Raw genomic sequence first — 20,889 nt, 5'->3', positions numbered from 1 at the left:
GTACACAATGGAATATTCCTCAGCCATTAGACACAACGAATACCCACCATTTGCTTCAACGTGGATGGAACTGGAGGGTATTATGCTGAGTGAAGTAAGTCAATCGGAGAAGGACAAACATTATATGTTCTCATTCATTTGGGGAATATAAATAATAGTGAAAGGAAATAAAGAGGAAAGGAGGAAAAATAAGCGGGAAATATCAGAAAGGGAGACAGAACATGGAAGACTCCTAACTCTGGGAAACGAACTAGGGGTGGGGGAAGGGGAGGTGGGTGGGGGTGGGGGTGACTGGGTGGTGGGCACTGAGGTGGGCAGTCGACGGGATCAGCACTCGGTATTATTCTGTATGTTGGCAAATTGAACACCAATAAAAAATAAATTTATTACTTAAAAAAAGAAAGAAAGCTGCCTGTTTATAAAGTTTACTTTTAGGGGTAAAGAAATGATGCCATTGAGCTACTCTCTACTAAACTTGTATTTTGACTTTTTTTTTCTTTTAGAGGAAGGGATGGGCTTTCTTTAATCCACCCCACACTCTACCTTGGCCTCTCTAGTTGTCAGTGGCCTTCTATAGTACGGGCAATGGCTAGGGTTAGAGGTACAGGAGACTGATGCTGAAATTCCCTGTGAAATAAGAACAATGAAGTTGGCAAAATTCCTGAAACCCATCCTGCCTTGAAATCTGTTAGTCATGGGGATCCCTGGGTAGCTCAGTGGTTTAGCACCTGCCTTCAGTCCTGGGATCGAGTCCTGCATCAGGCTCCATTTCTCTCTCTCTCTCTCTCTCTCTCTCTCTCTCTCATAAATAAATAAAATCTTAAAAAAAAAAGAAATCTGGTAGTCATGCTGATTCTGAATGCGTTTCCTCTGTTTCTACTTAACACCACCTCCCATCAACTTAGGTGACACAAGTGGGTTTGATCCTGTCTTACTTGGGGCTTCTCCAGCCACAGGCTGTGAAACAAGGATTTGGGTGTAGGTGGTTAATTTGGGAGAGGATCCCAGAAGCACACATGAGATAGGAAGAGAGGAAAGTCAGTAAAGGGTATGCTTAATGGGCACTTTACTCAATCCCACTGTGACTTTGGAGGCATGATGTCAAACATGCCTCACAGTTGTTCCAAGAAGGGTGAGGGAAGCCGAAGTATTTATCTGTTGATTTCCCTCCATCACCAGTTGGAGATCACCCCAGGTGGTATGACATATCTAGCATTTCTAGTTTGCCCTACTGGAGGGCTCAACAAGCCCTCAGGCCAACAAGCAGAGAGGCTTAGGAATTTGAGGTTGAAAAACAGCATGCTGGAAGTTCTTCTGCAGCTACCAGTGAACTAGAGGTGAGATGAGGGAAAAGGCATTAACAGGGTCTGCTACTTGCCCCCTGAGACTCCATGTCCAGGGTAGTTACATGATACAGGCCGGATCGATCAGAGTGTCACCTTCTGTGGACACAGTGATTGGATCGGGTATGGCCACCCATCCCCCAGAAGTGACTTCTTTTTTCTCACAGGTAGTAGGGGCTTCCCCTTACCATACATTCCCTTCTGTATTATTCAGTGATTGCTGAGTAACAAATTGCCACAAATTTAGCAGCTTAAAGTAACACAGTTTATGTAGGTCAGTCAAGAGTCTGAGCATGACTTAGCTGAGTCCTCTGTCAAGTTGGGATCGGGGTAGTGGTCAGGGCTCAGTTATTATCCAGGGGCTCAACTGCGAGTTGATCCGCTTTCAAGCTCACTCAAGTTGTCAGAATTCATTCCCTTTTGGCTGTAGAACTGAAGGCCTCAGTTCTTGCTGGCTGTCAGATGAAGGCTACCCTTGGCACCCACAGTTTCTGGCCACGTGGCTTCCTCCCTAGGCATACTAACACCATGGTAACTTGCTTCTCCAAAGTCAGAAATGGAGTAAGAGAGTGAGTCCACTAGCAAGATGGAATTTTACATAATCAAATATAATCACGGAAATTGCATTCCATCAGCTTGTCATGTTCTATTAGTTAGAGGCAAGCCATGGGTCCTGTCTACATTCAAGGAGAGGGGGTTATAGAAACATTTGAATTCTGAAAGGTCGGGATCATAGGGACCCCCTTAAAGTCTGACACCCCTTCTAAGGTATTCAGTTCTACCATGATAAGAAAGTTCACTCAGAGATTCCAAGGCCACCACTTCCGAGGCAGGTTTCTTGCCTCTGCCTACACTGTGATGATCTTATAAGTTCTCTCTCTAAAGATGAGAAAAACCTCACGTTTAATTTCTCATAGAGCACTCTCTCTAATAAAACTTCTGATAAATTGGGATTTATTTCAATTGTTTTGGACACAATATTTCTCTTGGTGAATCCCAATACTGAATTAGCCTTCTTGGCAATCATGTCACACTGCTGATTTAAATTATATTAAAGCAAACTAATCCATCTACATCATCTTTTGTTACGAACTACTGTTAAGTCAAATCTGTTGCTTCATGTGCTTTTGTATCTCAGTGAGTTACTTTACATTTTTTCTTACTAAATTTCATTGTGTTGATTTTTTGGACAGGGTTTAAAAAACATTTTATATGTTTTCTAGATTTGGCTATCCTCCAAACTCCAGGTCATCTGCAAATTTGATAAATGTGTCTTATATGTATTCAGCCAGATATTTGACTTAAAATGTTAAAAATGGCAAAGTGGAGTCTGGAGGGCTATCATCATGATGGACACTAATAAATTCATGTAACACAGTTCCCAATGATCCCACTAGGTCTGGTAGTCACCACTTCCTTTTCTAAAGGCTCTAAAACCATCTAATTGATAAGCATGCTAAAATTTGGTTGCGGTGCAGTGTCAAGGTTACTGGTATGTAGTTTCTGGAATCTAAATTTCTCTTCCTTTTGTTAATTACAATACTATGATAGTTCACAACTGGAACTATGAGACCCTTTAAGTCTTATAATTCTATAAGTTCCCTTTAAGACCAAGGAACTCATTTCTCCAACTGCTGGAAGTTAGGCTATTGACACCTTACAGCTAAGTCCTTCTCTGGGAATTGTCCTCTGCTAAAGACAGTCACCTCTCCTAAGGAAACCTCCCACTCCTGGGGGTTGAGAGGGATAAGCTCACATTCTTCAACTGGTGGAAGTGGATTCATAAAAGCCATGTTCTCTTCCCTCAAGGTAAGACAAGTCTGCAAGTCCCTCCCAACATCAGAGCCTACCATGGGATCAACCCAGATCTTTGTTGTAACTGAATTTCTATTTAATTTCTCCCTCTGTCCTGTTCTGATACCCTTATTCCTTCATCAGCGTTGGTCCTGAAGGCATACCCTAATGTAAGGCTTTGTCTCAGAGTCTGTTTCCCAGGAAACTGGACTTGCTGTACCATTATTCTTCAGGAGCCTCTCACCCCCTTCAAAAGTCCTCTTTCAGTGTCCAGGGTAGAATTTAAATTCATTTTATTGGGTAAGTGCTCTTAATATCTCTCTAATTCTCTTGAGCTTTTGTCTCTCCATATATTGTGGGCTATATATTTGGGAGGTTGAAGATCCCTCTTGTCAATTGTGAAGGCAAAAAAAGTTGAGGCATTTTGCTTTTATCCTGTAACCTGCCCACATTTCGTGAGCAGCCCCCTTCCTTGCACTTCTTTTGTGTATGACTAAATGAGTCCTTTTTGTGTTCTTTGTGCTTTCCGCATGCCTTAACTCACTCTGGGACTTGGCCCTTCTGGCACTGTTCATACTCCCCTCATGCCTTGCAGATCTCAATAGAGAATGGTAGTGGATGTACAGGCCACCTGCTCAAGGCACCTGCTTGATAATTCAGAGGTAAAGTCTGTGCTTTGATACAGAAAAGTACTGTCTTGGTTTTATCACTATCTCCCTTTTAACTTCTGGCCCATATACAAAAATGTTCTTTTTCCTCCATCCCCCAAACTCACCCTGCCCAAGCCCTGCTTTGGGCAGCAATTTTCCTACAACCAATGCCTTTGAATACACTTTTTGTGCCACATTGTTCCAGGCTATACGAAGCCAGCCTAAGCAGTGTTAATCTATTTTGATGTTTTCCAGCCAAAGATCTAATTGAGTTGATTTCTATGACATTTTAGAGCTACCCACTCAACTTCAAAATTTTAAAAACTTTCATTTGCATCTTTGTTTTTTGCTACCACCTAAACAAAACTCAGCACACATCATATTTTTCTTTTGGGAAAAAAACAACCTTCTGAGAACAAGGGAATGGAGGTGCTCCCTTCCATGAAGTCCCAAATAAAACAGATGAATGATAGCTGTTAGAATAATAACCATATTTATGTCTCTGTAAGACATAAAATTATCCAGGCACATGCAAGAACCATATTCCATGGATATAAACTTTAAGTCATTTGCAATTAAAGGGGGAAATCATTGGTACTGTCTGAACTTCAGGAGATCTGCTCAAGTTTTCCCACTCACTACTAAATTCTCAGCACATATCAAACTCTGATTGAAAAGGCTTCCTAATGTGGTGCATACAAAACAAAATGTACTTGCAGTGGGTTGAGGTCTTTGATCACTGAGATCGAGCACTGAGACAAATTGAGCACAAGTGGTAATAAGCAAAAGAATGGGAACAGCATTTGAGATCTTCAGTCAAAAAGTACTCAAAGAAATTTCAAGATATGATTAGGACTCTAGTGGCTCTATTACTGACCATGCGCAAAGGAAAATAGGGGAGAAGCATCGTGCACTGGCTGTCAAAAGGAAACAGACAAAATTAGCCTGATTTCATGTCTTATGTAGTTACTGTGGATTTTTAATTAAGATTTTCAAAATTAATAGAGTGTAGATAGAGGGTTTCTTTGCCTATGGGTTTAATTTTTTAAGATTTTATTTTTTTTTTTTTCATGAGAGACACAGAGAAAGGCAGAGACCTAGGCAGAGGGAGAAGCAGGCTCCCTGCGGGGAGCCTGATGTGGGACTCGATCCAAGGACCCCTGGGATCAGACCCTGAGCCAAAGGCAGAGGCTCAACCACTGAGACACCCAGATGCCCCTGCCCATGGGAAGGGTACCCATCCCTGATATCTGGTCCTGAATTCTGACTCCAAGACTTTTGAGCTGTGTGACCTTTGGCAAAGTACTTAAACTCTTTGGTCTCAGTCTGTTCATCTGTAGAAAGGGAATGAGAATGATAACTAATTCCAGATTGTTGTAAGGATTAAATGGGATAAGTATTAGAAGTGCTTAGCACAATGCCTGGTTATAAAGTTTCAATGAGTATTAGCTATGACTGCAGTTATTATTATTACAATGTAACATTAATTTTGGTGATTTTTCATATGTCGCCCCCCAATTGGAAATTCATTATGATTCATTAAGGATCAGCAGAGGGAGTCAGTTTCCTTACGAGTGGATACTGAGAGGACCAAGCTAGAGGAGGGGTAATGCCTATAAAAGTGGGTAAGGTCCTGTGAGTTTTATGAGCCTGTTGCCATTTTTTGTGGGCCTGGATACTTTTCAACCCTTTCGGCTAAATTGTAGCAGTGAATGTAGTTGGCTGCCAGCTCTCCTTGGCCTCAGCACCTTAATTATGATTGAGACAAAGGTCTGACTCTTAATGAGAACACAGCCTCATCAGACTGCAGAGCCCTGCCCACAAGTCTGGGGCACTTTTTATTTCATGGGGAACTTATTTTTGTCGGAAGTTTCCCAGACGTGGACTATGAGGGCTGATGGCCTTATTGTTCTCCTTTCTTGAAGGAAAATGGAAGAAAAAAGAAACAGAACTTCAGCCTTCAGGTCTCTTTATAGCCTCGACCTTCAGGGATGGTGCCTCTCTTGTGGGCAGAAAAGACCTTCACGTACTTCAGAGGCCTCGGACTCAGATGCCTACAACAGGCCAGAAATAAGTGAAATAGGCCAGAAGCCCTGCAGGGCTTGGGAGGAAGAGAAGAGCTTGGGTCTTTCCAGACAGTAGCTCCAGGAGATTGTTCTCACCTAAGAAATGGGTGCAGTGATGGTAGATCCTCCAATCTTTCAAAAGAAACTACAGATCTAGCTTTCAAAAAAAAGATTTTATTTATTTATTCATGAGACACAGAGGCAGCGACACAGGCAGAGGGAGACGCAGGCTCCCTGCAGGGAGCCGGATGTGGGACTCGATCCCAGGACCTCAGGATCACAGCCTGAGATGAAGGCAGATGCTTAACCACAGAGCCACCAAGGTGCCCTACAAATCTAGCTTTTTTTGTTGAATCTCCTACTTTTTAAAAACACCATGTGGGTTAACCAAAATATTTGCCAGCCATGGCTCAAGTATTACCAGACCAGGATTCTCATCTATATGGTGCAATTTCAGGTTCCTGGAGAGGTTCCTTCTGACCTAAACATGTCCCTTACCTTATGTCGCTCCACTGGAAGTCCAGCAGAGGCTTTCCCAGTTCTAAGACCTCCCTTCAAGATGCAAAGTCACCCTTGTGGGGAGCACACGGAGAACTCATCAGTCACTAGCTCACTCACTAGATGATGCCAGTTCACTGTATCCATTTAGGGCACAAGGAAAGGGGAAGCTGTACAGGCAGGTAGGGATAGGGCAGTCCAGTGGAACGAACACCCGGAATTCTTTGCTTTGGTACTCACTAGTTGTCATAACCTCACTTTTACTTGTTTGTGAAAGGGGGCTAATAAATGCTACTTCATGGGACTGTGGTGAGAATGAAGTAGAGTAAGACATACAAAATGTCTGGCCGAGAGCAGACTGTCCTTAAATAAAAATTTAATCTGGAGGGAAGAAGGAAAGATGTTCTGGAGCTCAGGAGCAGTTCTGAAGTAGGGAGGTAGCCACACAGGACCTCTCAGAAGAGGGGTAAAAGGGTGGGAAGGCAGGAGGGAGCCATAAGCAATCAGAGCATATCATTTTCTGGCCAGCAATCCCACTAGTATAAGGGGATAATCTATTAAGGGAGAAACAGGCACTATGATAATAACCCACAACTGCAGCCTGTTATACTGACTTGTATTCTAAGCTTACACAAGTCTAATTCATCTTTCCAATATCTTTGGCCACTATGGACTTAGTTGTCTGGATACTGTTTCTTTGACTTCTTTGCTCAAATCAATGTTCCATGCCTGCATTTCTTACTTCTATAACACATAAGTGCATTGTCAGCCAATTTTTTTTACTTGGTGGAAAAAATAAAAACAACAAAACCTCTTGTGTTTTATGCTCTGCAGAACTCAGAAGAAATTTTAGAGAAGAAATTTTAACCAGAACGAAACCAGCTTTAAATGTGTACGGTAGAGACAGGAGTGTAGGGTTGAGGAAGGAATGGGAGATAAACATAAACCTCCATCAATATGACAAAGGAAAATGACAAGTGAATGAGTGTTACAGAATCACATATCAGCGGCTTGGCTTTGTAAAAACTGTCCCAGTGTAATAACACAAATGTCATTTAAAAAAAAGAAAGAAATCCTGTACCATGTACGAAAAACAGACTTTCAGACCCTCGTTCCTAGCCCATGCCATTGCTTAGTATTCCAACTACAAAGGCCTGCAGAGTTGCCTGTTTTGAGAGATCATAAAGGAAGAGATTGGGTTTTATCCAGAAAGATCACAGGAAGACACGTTTCCCAGTTGAATATTGAAATTTCCAACACCTCTATACACACCAATGTGAGTGCACATGCACACACTTATTCATGCACATGGCCAAAGTGCTTTGGATTCATGTTACTATAGTTAACAAATCAAAGAAGTGGACAAATCTCCATACTCTCTGTGTGTTTTTTGTGGTTGGCCTCTTGTCTGAGGCCAAAGATTAGTCAGGATGTTACCAGGGGTCCAGATGTGGCTTTTCAGAAAAACACATTCCTTAGCTTGGCTTCTGTATGTCTTGGTTGCCAAGATCCACTCTTCTGTGCTCAACTCAGCCCTCATCACACACCCCCACCCCTCCCCTGCCTAATCTCAAATGGCCACCACAGTGGTTGGCTTTAATATTGGAACAGAAAGAAGGAAAAGCCTTGAGACTACATATTCCGCTCCACAACAATCTGGAGAAAATGTGTCAAATGCATTCACTGCCATATGTCAACTCCCTTCCATATTGAAGTTATTTCTGCAGAAAATATTGTCTAAAGAATTCTCATCACTGCATTTGCACAAGGGTGGCCATAATTCCTGAGGTTTGGATCTCTAGTAGAACAGGTATTGTGTTCAGTTTGATTGTCTAGGATCTTGGAAAAACTGGCCACACCAGTGAGGGACTACCTTAACCTATAACCTTATTACAAAACTCAAGTTTTGTTTTGTGTGAAAATGTCAATATATGAAAACAAATACAGGTGGCCCTTTAAAAAAAACAATTAAGTGTGGGACAAGCCCTAGGAATCTGCATTTTATTACAAGCTACCCAGATGGTTCTGATACAAAGAGTTCCCTGACCCTACTTTGAGAACAATTGCTCTGTGTCACCTCTGCTAACAGGTGGCATTACATTTTTGGAGCCCAGAAACCCTTTACATTGTCAAAAAATATTGAGGACCCCAATGAGCTTTGGCTTATGTGAGTTAAATCTATTGACTCATACCATGTTAAAAATTAGATGGTTTTAAATATTTATTTATAAATCACTTTTGAAATAACAACAATAAACTTATTACAATCTAACATAAGTAAAATATTTTCATGAAAAATAACTTTTTTCCCCAAACCAAGAAAATTAATGAGAAGAGCGACATTATTTTGCATTTTCAAATCTCTTTTATTATCTGGCTTAATAGAAGACAGATGGCTCCTCATATTTGCTTCTGCATTCTAGCTATTGCAATATGTTGTTTTGATAGAAGTATATATATATATGAACATATATATATATGAACAAAATCCACCTTACACAGACATGTAGTTGGAAAAGGCTGTTTTAGATCATTATGGATATTCTTTGATACTACACCAAAATTCAAGAAATTGTAGTTCCTTAAAGGTTAGTTGCACCACAGACTCTGAGACCATCCAGTGAGCCTTTCATTCTCTATTACATTAAAATTCGTTGTTATGTCTTGCACTTAGAATACATTTTTTACTCATGCATAATTTTATAAAACTATGAATTGGTCATTTAGAAAATATTGGTTCACCAAGTTTTGCAAATATTCCAAATGTTGACATACTTCATTACACAAAATTTTAAAAATCATATTTGTTAATATCAACACTAATCTCCCAGAAAACGTCTGTAAGTATTGGGAAGCTGGCAAGTACATGGTGATGGATATACGCTTTCCAAAATTTTAATTTTCTCTTGAAAGTTGGAATTTTATCTTTGGCAACAAATACTGTCAGTTGTTTTCCTTGAAATAACAGACTCACTTTGTTCATTGTCAAAAAAATATCTGCCAAATAACCAAGTCCAAATAACCATGATTGGTCTGTCAGTTATTTGTTCAAATAAAAATGGTCTTCCATGAAAAAAGCTGCTAGTTCAGCTCACAACTCAACTGTACAAATACTTTTTCTGGAGACAACTATCACAGGTTAGTGTGCAGCAGAAGTGTTTTATGCATATGTCTCACTTTGTCACACAGAATAGTAAATTAAATTTTAAAAAGAAGGCACCGGCTTAGAGTTTTCCAATAAATATATTAATACAAGCTCATGTTTGAGAATCCTGAGCATTGGGCACTCCTGATGGCTCTGATTAGATGAAAGCCAGATGTCCACACCACACACAATAAAGGACATTTTGCCACAACAATGGTCAAATCTGGCAGAAACACAATTCAAATTTGGTGGGCCCAGTTTTGATCCATTATTTTCTACAAAATCTGTGCTAATGAATTGATGCAGGCCCTAAAAGATGTAGTAGATGTATAGAGTTTTTATGCATATTACAGTAGATGTTAAAATCTTCTTTTTCTCTCTAGAAAGGCAGTAACTTGCTCTAGAAAAACCCTGTAGTTGGGGATATAATGGGATACGACAAAGGAATGATATTATGATGGTGTTGGGCTAGAGATTCAAGAATATTGTCTCAACTCACCTGTCTGTCATCCTTTTAGGGACCTCAAAAGATAGAAACAAAATGTTTGCAAAGTGAGATGAAGTAAAAACTTGATTACTAACTAGGATTTTTTCTCCAAACTCAAATGTGAAGGAAGCTCTGAAAACAGGCTGGATTCCACAGATGGCTCATTTACCCAAGTGAAATAGGTTTCAATGTTCTAGAACCAAAGCTTCCTAAAAGCCCACTTTGCATAACTTTCCTAAGTTTAAAAGTTATCACTTCACTAGAACAAAAAGCCATCTTGTATTCCAATGTTCATAGCAGCATTACTGACAATACCAAAGAGTGGAAACAACTCGAATGTACATGAACGGATGAATAGATAAACAAAATGTGGTATATACATACAAAGAAATATCACGCAGCCTTAGAAAAGAATAAAATTGTGATACATATTAAAATATGGATGAACCTTAACAATATCATCCTAAATGAATAAATTAAACACAAAAAATACAAATACTATATGATTCCACCTATAGGAAGTATCTAGAGTAGCCAAATCCAGAGACATGGAAATATGGATCTTTTCATTCGAAAGGAAATATTTTGGGACAATGCAAGCACATTATCTAATGAAGTCAAGATAGTGAATAAGTTGACAGTTACATTTGGGCAACACAGCTATAAGTAAAACCACAGTCGATTCTAAATGTTGTTGTTGTTGCCTGTTGGTTTACTTTTGGGCATCTCATTTAGTTTCCAAATCACTTTATCTCTTATCCACCTCTTCTATTTCCATTTTTTTCCATCTTTAATCCTTCTCTTTCTTTTAGTTCCCTTCTTCAATCATTTTTTACACCCTTTGCTGCTATTTTTTGGCCTTCTCACCTGCACTTGTTCCTGTCTACCTCTATTTCCCCTTCCCCTTTTCCTCCTGGACTTGGAGCTCCTATCCTAGGTGGATATTGTGGAAAGATGAAAGCCTCTACCTGGTCTCTTGTTTGCTTCCAGCCATATATACCCCTCAGTAATAACAATGATGCAGAGAGACTCAAGATAGATCTAAGCATCTCAAACCTGTTAGTAGAGAGGGTCTCCAAAGAGGAAAAACTGGCACAGCCTATTTTCGGAGACTGACAGGTTGTTAACAGCGGCAGTAAGACAGGTTGAATCAGATGAAGTTTTTTTCACGCCAGAAATTAGAATTACAATTCAGCATGAGACTCTACAAGCACATATAAGTATAGTATCTTTGAAGGCAGAGACATTTCACCCATCTTGTGCATAGTTTGCAACTAAATGAAAGTCAAGTTTAACTGGATATAGCTTATAATTGGCATGATTGCTTTTAATTTGCTCAACTAATTTAATCATCTGCAATCAAAATAAGATATTTTCTATATAGTCATTAAGCTTTCACTGTATAGCACGAGGTAGAGTTTCAGAGTTCTGGCTCAGGAGCCCCATTCCCTGGATTTGGATCCTAGAATTATTCTCCCTAGCTGTATGGACAATGGGTGAGTTGTTTGAGTTCTAAAATATTTCCATTTTTAAAATATCAGGGCCTTTGTAAATATTAGGATTTACTTCCAACCACCAACTCAATAAAATATGTTGAAGGTTTATTTGACATTGAACTGCTGTGGGGTCATAGCATTTGGGCAGTCTCAGAAGTAAAATGGGGTCTGTTTGCAAGTCCTTGGACTATAACGAAGGACAAGGTAAGACTTTCATAGCTGTGCAGTGTATGGACAACACATCTTAGGAGTTCAGAGAGTATAGGTTTACCTCCACACTGAGGGATCAGAGACAATCTTCATGTGACATTCCAAGGGCCTCTTGTAGAATCCAGGGTCCAGATATGTGATGCTGGGGGAAAAAAAAACATTCCATTTTGAGTGAAAGCATCAAAGTAAGGAAGTGGGTATCAGAGACAAAGAACAGGGCATGCATGAAGACAAGCCCTGGAGAACAATGTAGGAAAAGTAGATGGGTGCCAGATTAAAGACAGCTTGAATGACAGGCGACAGAACCATTCCTCTGTCTAATGCTGTCCTGGGCACCATTAGATCTGACGGTGACTCCTTTCTTCTATTTTCCCTGAAGTGCAAGAGTAATGTCTGCAGTCCTCACCTGTCCCAGAAAACCACATCCCTTCTGTTTCCCACCCTAGTAGGCATCCCTCCATCCATCTACCCACATCCTTCCAGGTTTGGGCAGTGAAGACTTGCCTTCCAGTCCATGAGCCATTGAGAAACAAGCCTGCCATTAGTAGCTGGAATCTGTTATTGCTACCAGTAAACTCCCCAGCAGGACCAGGGAGAGCCTATGGATGTCCATGTCACCCCCAACTCCATCCTCCACCTCCATTCCCAAAGTCAGCAGACTTCCCCCCGACTCCACAATGTAGTTGCTTGGCCTATGTGGTCTGGCTTCTGCTGGTGTGCTTTCTGAGTCTCTGCTAGTACTGAAACCAACTGCAAACCCCACCCACTTGCTCACAAGGCAAGGATCCTTTGCTCAAAAAACAACATCCAGACCGTCTATCTCTACCTTCACATCCATTGACTATCTCCAGTTCTGAGATCCAGGTATCTACTGCAACTTAAAAAACTACTCCAGACTAAGTGGCTTTAAACAACCATTTAGAGTAAGCATCGTTAAAGTCTCCCCTGCCACCGCTGTCATGTCTAAGTCAGAGTCTCCCGAAGAGCCCGAGCAGCTGCGGAAGCTCTTCATCAGAGGTTTGAGCTTCGAAACAACCAATGAGAGTCTGAGGAGCCATTTTGAGCAATGGGGGACGCTTCCGGACTGTGTGGTAATGAGAGACCCCAACACCAAGCGCTCCAGAGGCTTTGGGTTCGTCAGGTGCCACCGTGGAGGAGGTGGACGCAGCCATGAACGCTCGGCGGCACAAGGTGGACGGAGGAGTCATGGAACCAAAGAGGGCTGTCTGCTGAGAAGATTCTCAAAGACCTGGTGCCACTTAACTGTAAAAAAGATTTTTGTTGGTGGCATTAAAGACTACACTGAAGAACATCATCTAAGAGATTATTTTTGAACACTATGGGATAATTGAAGTGATTGAGATCATGACTGACCGAGGCAGTGGCAAAAAGAGAGGTTTTGCTTTTGTGACCTTTGATGACCACGACTCTGTAGACAAGATTGTCATTCAAAAATACCACACTGTGAATGGCCACAACTGTGAAGTAAGGAAAGCCCTATCGAAGCAAGAGATGGCTAGTGTTTCGTCCAGCCAGAGGCCGAAGTGGTTCTGGAAACTTTGGCGGTGGTCGTGGAGGTGGTTTTGGTGGGAATGACAACTTTGGTCGTGGAGGGAACTTCAGTGGTCGAGGTGGCTTCGGTGGCAGTCCAGGTGGTGGTGGATACGGTGGCAGTGGGGATGGCTCTAACGGATTTGGTAATGACAGAAGCAACTTTGGAAGTGGCGGAAGCTATAACGATTTTGGCAATTACAACAATCAATCCTCAAATTTTGGATCCATGAAAGGAGGAAATTTTGGAGGCAGAAGCTCTGGCCCCTATGGTGGTGGAGGCCAATACTTTGCCAAACCACGAAACCAAGGTGGCTATGGCGGTTCCAGCAGCAGCAGCTATGGCAGTGGCAGAAGGTTTTAATTACTGCCAGGAAACAAAGCTTAGCAGGAGAGGAGAGCAGAGAAGTGACAGGGAAGCTACAGGTTACAACAGATTTGTGAACTCAGCCAAGCACAGTTGTGGCAGGGCCTAGCTGCTACAAAGGAGACATGTTTGAGACAATACTCATGTGTATGGGCAAAAAACTCAAGGACTGTATTTGTGACAATTGTATAACACGTTATTTTAGTTTCTGTTCTGTGGAAAGTGTAAATAAAGCATTCCAACAAAGGGTTTTAATGCAGTTTTTTTTTTGCACCCATGCTGTTGATTGCTAAATGTAATAGTCTGATCATGACGCTGAATAAATGTGTCTTTTTAAAAAAAATAAAATAAAATAAACAACTATTTATTATGATATCTTATACTGGGTCAAGTATCCAGACAGGGCACAGAGGGGAAGCTCATTATTGCTCTACAAAGTCTGGACCCTCAATTTGGATAAATTATACATCTGGTGGACAAAATGGCCAGAGACTATCTGGGTCTCTCTCTCTCTCTCTCTCTCTCTCCTTCTCTATCCCTCTCTCCCTCTCTCTCTCCTCCCTGTCTCTGTCTCCCTCTCACATGGAGTCTCCATGGGGCTAGCTTGGGCTTCCTCACAGCATGGCACCCTTGAAGGAATAAAAAAAATGCCTCTTAAAGACTAGATCTGGAAGTGACAGAGAATCACTTCTGCCATATTCTATTAGTCGAAGCCATCACAATTCAGCCACGATTCAGCAGAGGGACCATAGACCTCACCTTTCTTTATTTTAATTTTATTTATTTATTCATGAGAGACACACAGAGAGAGAGAGAGAGGCAGAGACACAGGCAGAGGGAGAAACAGGCTCCATGCAGGGAGCCTGACATGGGACTCGATCCCAGGTCTCCAGGACCACATCCTGGGCTGAAGATGGTGCTAAACCACTGAGCCACCTGGACTGCCCAGCCCTCACCTTTCAATGAAAAAAACTGTCAACGAATTTGTGGCCATTTTTAATCCAGCACACTTGACTGACAGCAGGAATCATCTCGGTAGAAAGCTTCCAATTGCTGTGTGTGCCTCCTTTCATTCACCCTTTGTCTTATGTAGAACAGACCTCCAAATGTCTGCCGATATCCAGCCACCTAGATCAGATCTGACTTCACCATTTCCACTCTGTTATGGGTTGAATTGTGTCCTCCAATAAAGCTATGTTGAAGTTCTAGCCCCTTGTACCTTATTTGAAGATTGGGTCTTTGCAGATGTTAAGTCAAGGGTGGATCCTAATCCAATATGACTAGTTTCCTTATAAACAGGACAAACATGCACAGAAGAAAGACAATGTGAAGAGACAAAGGGATCAGATAGCCATTCTACAAGCCAAGGAATGCCTGAGATGACCAAAAGCTAGGAGAAAAACTTAGAACAGATCCTTCTCTAGAGCATTTAGAGGGATCATCGCCCTGCCAATAACTTGATTTTGGACTTCTGGATTCCAAAACTGTGAGACAATAAATTTGTTTTATTCTGAGCAACCTAGTTGGTGGTACTTTATAATGGCAGCACTAGAAAACTCATGCCCTCTTAACATGAAAAATGCAGACTACAACATTTTTAGGGACATCTATATAGTCAGGAAAGTTTCCTTTGCAATGGCCAAATCCATCCTAAGAATCTATCCCTTACCTTTTTCTTCTGTAGCCTTCAGCATCCTTTCCAACTGAACCTGGGAGACTTAAAAGAGACATGCAGTACCTTCAGCACATATTAGCCCATTTAATTTCCATAACTATTCTATTATTCAGTGACTATAATCTGCCAAGTTGCTATGACAAAACAGTACTGACTGAGTAGCTTATAAACAATGAATATTGAGGATTCCTGGGTGGCTCAGCGGTTTAGTGCCTTCAGCCCAGGGCATGATCCCGGAGTCCCGGGACTGAGTCCCACATCAGGCTCCCTGCATGGAGCCTGCTTCTCCCTCTGCCCGTGTCTCTGCCTCTCTCTCTCTCTCTCTCTCTCTCTCTGTGTGTGTGTGTGTATCTGTATCTCTGTATCTCTCAGGAATAAATAAATAAAATCTTTTTAAAAAATAAACAATAGAGATTTATTCCTCACAGTTCTAGAGACTGGGAAGTCCAAATTCAAGCCTCTAGCACAGTCACATTCTGATGAGATCTTTCTTCCTATTTCATAGCAAACTCCTTTTTGCTGTGTCTTTACATGGAAGGGGCAAGGGATCTCTTTGGAGTCTCTTCCATAAGGCACTACTCTCAGGGCACCTGGCTGGCTCAATCAGTAGAGCATGTGACTGTTGATCTCAGGGTTTGTAAGTTTGAGCCCCATTTGAGTGTAGAGATTACTTAAAAATAAAATCTTTACAAGGCACTAGTCTCATTCATGAGAGCCCCACCTTCATGGCCTATACATCTTCCAAAGATCCCACCTCCTATACCATCAATTAGGGCATTAGGATCTTAGTATATGAGTTTTAGGGAGACCACATTCAGGCTATAGTAGTCAGATATTATTACTCCCATTTTACAAAAAAGGAAAATGAGTTACAGAGGTTGCGGAATCTATTTAAGATCATGCAGTTATGAGCTACTGGGCAGAGGACACCAGCTTTCACTGTGCAGCTGTCACTATCATAGCATGGCAGCTTCCCTCTGCAGCTGGACTATTTGTAAGTGGGAAGGTGTTTTGAGCATAGAACTTAATATTTATCTCACTCAGTGCATTTCTTTTTCCAAAGGCAGCTCATTTGTCTAAGATGTGATAAACAATCATTCTTTTTGCTAAATATATTGTCATTAACCAAACTAAAGCTTTATAATAAAATTAAATTACAATTATTGCCTCAAGAGTGACGAATGCCAGTTAAGGATATTTTAAACATTCCAAAAAATCAAAGAAAGAAACCTCTAGCAGACATTTCTTGAACAGTTATAAGGTAATAAGTGCTGTAGTGGCACAGGGTTGAGTAAGACATGGCTTGTCCTCAGATAGTCAAAGTAACTAATAATAAACACATACTAAGATATGTGATTTCACATCTCATGAGATATGTGATCTCACTTGTACAGAGTGACGCTGGATGGATCATTCACCTGAAATAACAGGTGGCTTCCAAAACACATGAGCAGTTTTGCTCTAATATAGGTACAGCCTTATTTCTAAAACATTCCCATGCTGTATCTCCCCATTTTCTTTGTCTTATGAGATCATATTTCTAACTTTAGACTTTGTGAGTTTTACAGGCTCCCAACCTTCTCTTCTTTCTACTTCCCAAGAGAAACTTCATTTTTCAGGCTCACCTACAACTTGTTCCCAGGTGCAAAAGACCTATCCTGCTTCATGGTTAATTAACTCCTCTCTCTTTCAAAGCTTCTGACCACCCTCTCTCCTTTGGCAGAGTGTTTTGATGATTGAGTATAAGAGAGTAGGAACATAGAAAGGCAATAGATTTCTGTACATTTATTTTATAACCTGTGACTTTGCTGAATTCATGTATCAGGTCTAGTAAATTTTTTTTGTGAAGTCTTTCGGGTTTTCTACATAGAGTATCATGTCATCTGCAAACTGGTGCAGCCACTCTGGAAAACAGTATGGAGGTTCCTCAAAAAGTTAAAAACAGTAGAACCTACAACTCAACAATTGCACTACTAGGTATTTACCCAAAAGATACAAACATAGTGATCTGAAGGAGCACATGCACCCCAATGTTTATAGCAGCAATGTCCACAATAGCCAAACTATGGGAAGAGCCCAAATGTCCATCGCCTGATGAATGGATAAAGAAGATATGGGGTGTGCGTGTGTGTGCATACACGCACACACGTGCATGCACACATATGCACAATGGAATATTATTCAGCCCTCAAAAAGAATGAAATCTTGTCATTGGCAACAACGTAGATGGAGCTAGAGTGTATTATTCTAAATGAAATGAGTCAGTCATTGATCTATGCGTCTGTTTTTGTGCCAGTACCACGCTGTCTTGATGACCACAGCTTTGTAGTACAACCTGAAATCTGGCATTGTGATGCCCCCAGATATGGTTTTCTTTTTTAAAATTCCCCTGGCTATTCGGGGTCTTTTCTGATTCCACACAAATCTTAAAATAATTTGTTCTAACTCTCTGAAGAAAGTCCATGGTATTTTGATAGGGATTGCATTAAACGTGTATATTGCCCTGGGTAACATTGACATTTTCATAATATTAATTCTGCCAATCCATGAGCATGGAATATTTTTCCATCTCTTTGTGTCTTCCTCAATTTCTTTCAAAAGTGTTCTATAGTTTTTAGGGTATAGATCCTTTACCTCTTAGGTTAGGTTTATTCCTAGGTATCTTATGCTTTTGGGTGCAATTGTAAATGGGATTGACTCCTTAATTTCTCTTTCTTCAGTCTCATTTTTAGTGTATAGAAATGCCACTGATTTCTGGGTGCTGATTTTGTATCCTGCCACGCTACCAAATTGCTGTATGAGTTCTAGCAATCTTGGGGTGGAGGCTTTTGGGTTTTCTATGTAGAGTATCATGTCATCGGCAAAGAGGGAGAGTTTGACTTCTTCTTTGCCAATTTGAATGCCTTTAATGTCTTTTTGTTGTCTGATTGCTGAGGCTAGGGCTTCCAGTACTATGTTGAATAGCAGTGGTGAGAGTGGACATCCCTATCTTGTTCCTGATCTTAGGGGAAGGCTCCCAGTGCTTCCCCATTGAGAATGATATTTGCTGTGGGCTTTTTGTAGATGGCTTTTAAGATGTTGAGGAATGTTCCCTCTATCCCTACACTCTGAAGAGTTTTGATCAGGAATGGATGCTGTATTTTGTCAAATGCTTTCTCTGCATCTAATGAGAGGATCATATGGTTCTTGGTTTTTCTCTTGCTGATATGATGAATCACATTGATTGTTTTACGAGTGTTGAACCAGCCTTGTGTCCCGGGGATAAACCCTACTTGGTCATGGTGAATAGTTTTCTTAACGTACTGTTGGATCCTATTGGCTAGTATCTTGTTGAGAATTTTTGCATCCATGTTCATCAGGGATATCGGTCTGTAATTCTCCTTTTTGGTGGGGTCTTTGTCTGGTTTTGGAATTAAGGTGATGCTGGCCTCATAGAACGAATTTGGAAATACTCCATTTCTTTTTATCTTTCCAAATAGCTTTAATAGAATAGGTACTTTATGGTCAACTAATATTCGATAAAGGAGGAAAGACTATCCATTGGAAGAAAGACAGTCTCTTCAATAAATGGTGCTGGGAAAATTGGACATCCACATGCAGAAGAATGAAACTAGACCACTCTCTTTCACCATACACAAAGATAAACTCAAAATGGATGAAAGATCTAAATGTGAGACAAGATTCCATCAAAATCCTAGAGAAGAACACAGGCAACACCCTTTTTGAACTCAGCCACAGTAACTTCTTGCAAGATACATCCACGAAGGCAAAAGAAACAAAAGCAAAAATGAACTATTGGGACTTCATCAAGATAAGAAGCTTCTGCAGAGCAAAGGATACAGTCAACAAAACTAAAAGACAACCTACAGAATGGGAGAAGATATTTGCAAATGACGTATCAGATAAAGGGCTAGTTTCCAAGATCTATAAAGAACTTATTAAACTCAACACCAAAGAAACAAACAATCCAATCATGAAACGGGCAAAAGACATGAAGAGAAATCTCACAGAGGAAGACATAGACATGGCCAACAAGCACATGAGAAAATGCTCTGCATCACTTGCCATCAGGGAAATACAAATCAAAACCACAATGAGATACCACCTCACACCAGTGAGAATGGGGAAAATTAACAAGGCAGAAAACAACAAATGTTGGAGAGGATGCGGAGAAAAGGGAACCCTCTTACACTGTTGGTGGGAATGTGAACTGGTGCAGCCACTCTGGAAAACTGTGTGGAGGTTCCTCAAAGGGTTAAAAATAGACCTGCCCTACGACCCAGCAATTGCACTCTTGGGGATTTACCCCAAAGATACAGATGCAATGAAACGCCAGGACACTTGCACCCCGATGTTTATAGCAGCAATGTCCACAATAGCCAAACTGTGGAAGGAGCCTCGGTGTCCAACGAAAGATGAATGGATAAAGAAGATGTGGTTTATGTATACAATGGAATATTACTCAGCCATTAGAAACGACAAATACCCACCATTTGCTTCAACGTGGATGGAACTGGAGGGTATTATGCTGAGTGAAGTAAGTCAGTCGGAGAAGGACAAACATTATATGTTCTCATTCATTTGGGGAATATAAATAATAGTGAAAGGCAATATAAGGGAAGGGAGAAGAAATGTGTGGGAAATATCAGAAAGGGAGACAGAACATAAAGACTCCTAACTCTGGGAAACGAACTAAGGGTGGTGGAAGGGGAGGAGGGCGGGGGGTGGGGGTGAATGGGTGACGGGCACTGAGGGGGGCATCCTTGACGGGATGAGCACTGGGTGTCATTCTGTATGTTGGCAAATTGAACACCAATAAAAAATAAATTTATTATAAAAAAATGAAATGAGTCAGTCAGAAAAAAACAAATACCATGTAATTTCACTCATATGTGGAATTTAAGAAACAAAACAGATGAACATAGGGGTGGGGGGAAAGAGAGAAAAGGAAGCAAACCATAAGAGACTCTTAATTATAGAGAACAAACTTAATTATAGAAAACAAACCTCCCTCCTAATGGAGGGAGGTGGGCAGGAGATGAACTAAATGGGTTATGGGTACCAAAGAAGGCATTTGTTGTAATGAGCACTGGGTATTGTATGTAAGTGATGAGTCACTAAATTCTACTCCTGAAATCAATTTTTTAAAGATTTCATTGATTTTATTTATTTTTGAGAGAGAGAGAGAGAGAGAGAGAGCAGGGGAAGAAGTGCGGGAAGAAGCAGAGGGAGAAGGACAGGAAGACTCCACACTGAGCATAGAGCCCGATGCGGGTAGGGCTCGATCCCATGACCCTGAGATCATGACCTCAGTCAAAATCAAGAGTGGGACACTCAACTGACTGGAGCCATCTAGGCGACACCACCTGAAATCAATTTTACCAATAATGTTAACTAACTAGAATTTAAATAAAAACTAGGAATAAAAACAAAGAAACCACATGAACAACAAGAACAACAACAAAAACAAGTGACTGGGAACAAAGCTTTAAAGTTCACTCCCAGGTCAATTCACAGGCATAGAACTTCATCACCATAGTGAGATTGCAGAGTCACCAAGAGACATATATCTTGCTCTTTAAAATGCCATCTTCCATTCACTTTGTT

The 20,889-nt window shown here is 40.9% G+C and overlaps 1 long non-coding RNA gene across 3 annotated transcripts in view; it reads right to left on the bottom strand.

Moving 5' to 3' along the window:
* The window catches only part of LOC144309184 (uncharacterized), an 89,555-nt gene that overhangs the window by 55,601 nt on the left and 13,065 nt on the right, over nt 1–20,889 (bottom strand). Inside the window, exons 3-4 of one of the 3 annotated variants that reach the window (XR_013375268.1) lie at nt 15,277–15,316; nt 11,751–11,831 (exon numbers count right to left, since the gene is read on the bottom strand). This is a non-coding gene — a long non-coding RNA (uncharacterized LOC144309184). Of the gene's footprint in view, nt 1–11,567; nt 11,832–15,276; nt 15,317–20,889 lie in introns of those variants that run through there. The other 2 variants (XR_013375267.1, XR_013375269.1) reach the window with 2 other exon arrangements.

Source organism: Canis aureus, chromosome X (genome assembly GCF_053574225.1).
Source record: "Canis aureus isolate CA01 chromosome X, VMU_Caureus_v.1.0, whole genome shotgun sequence".
Taxonomy (NCBI): domain Eukaryota; kingdom Metazoa; phylum Chordata; class Mammalia; order Carnivora; family Canidae; genus Canis; species Canis aureus.
The sequence above is the reverse complement of the archived record's forward strand: the minus strand, read 5'-3'. Positions and strand labels throughout refer to the sequence as shown.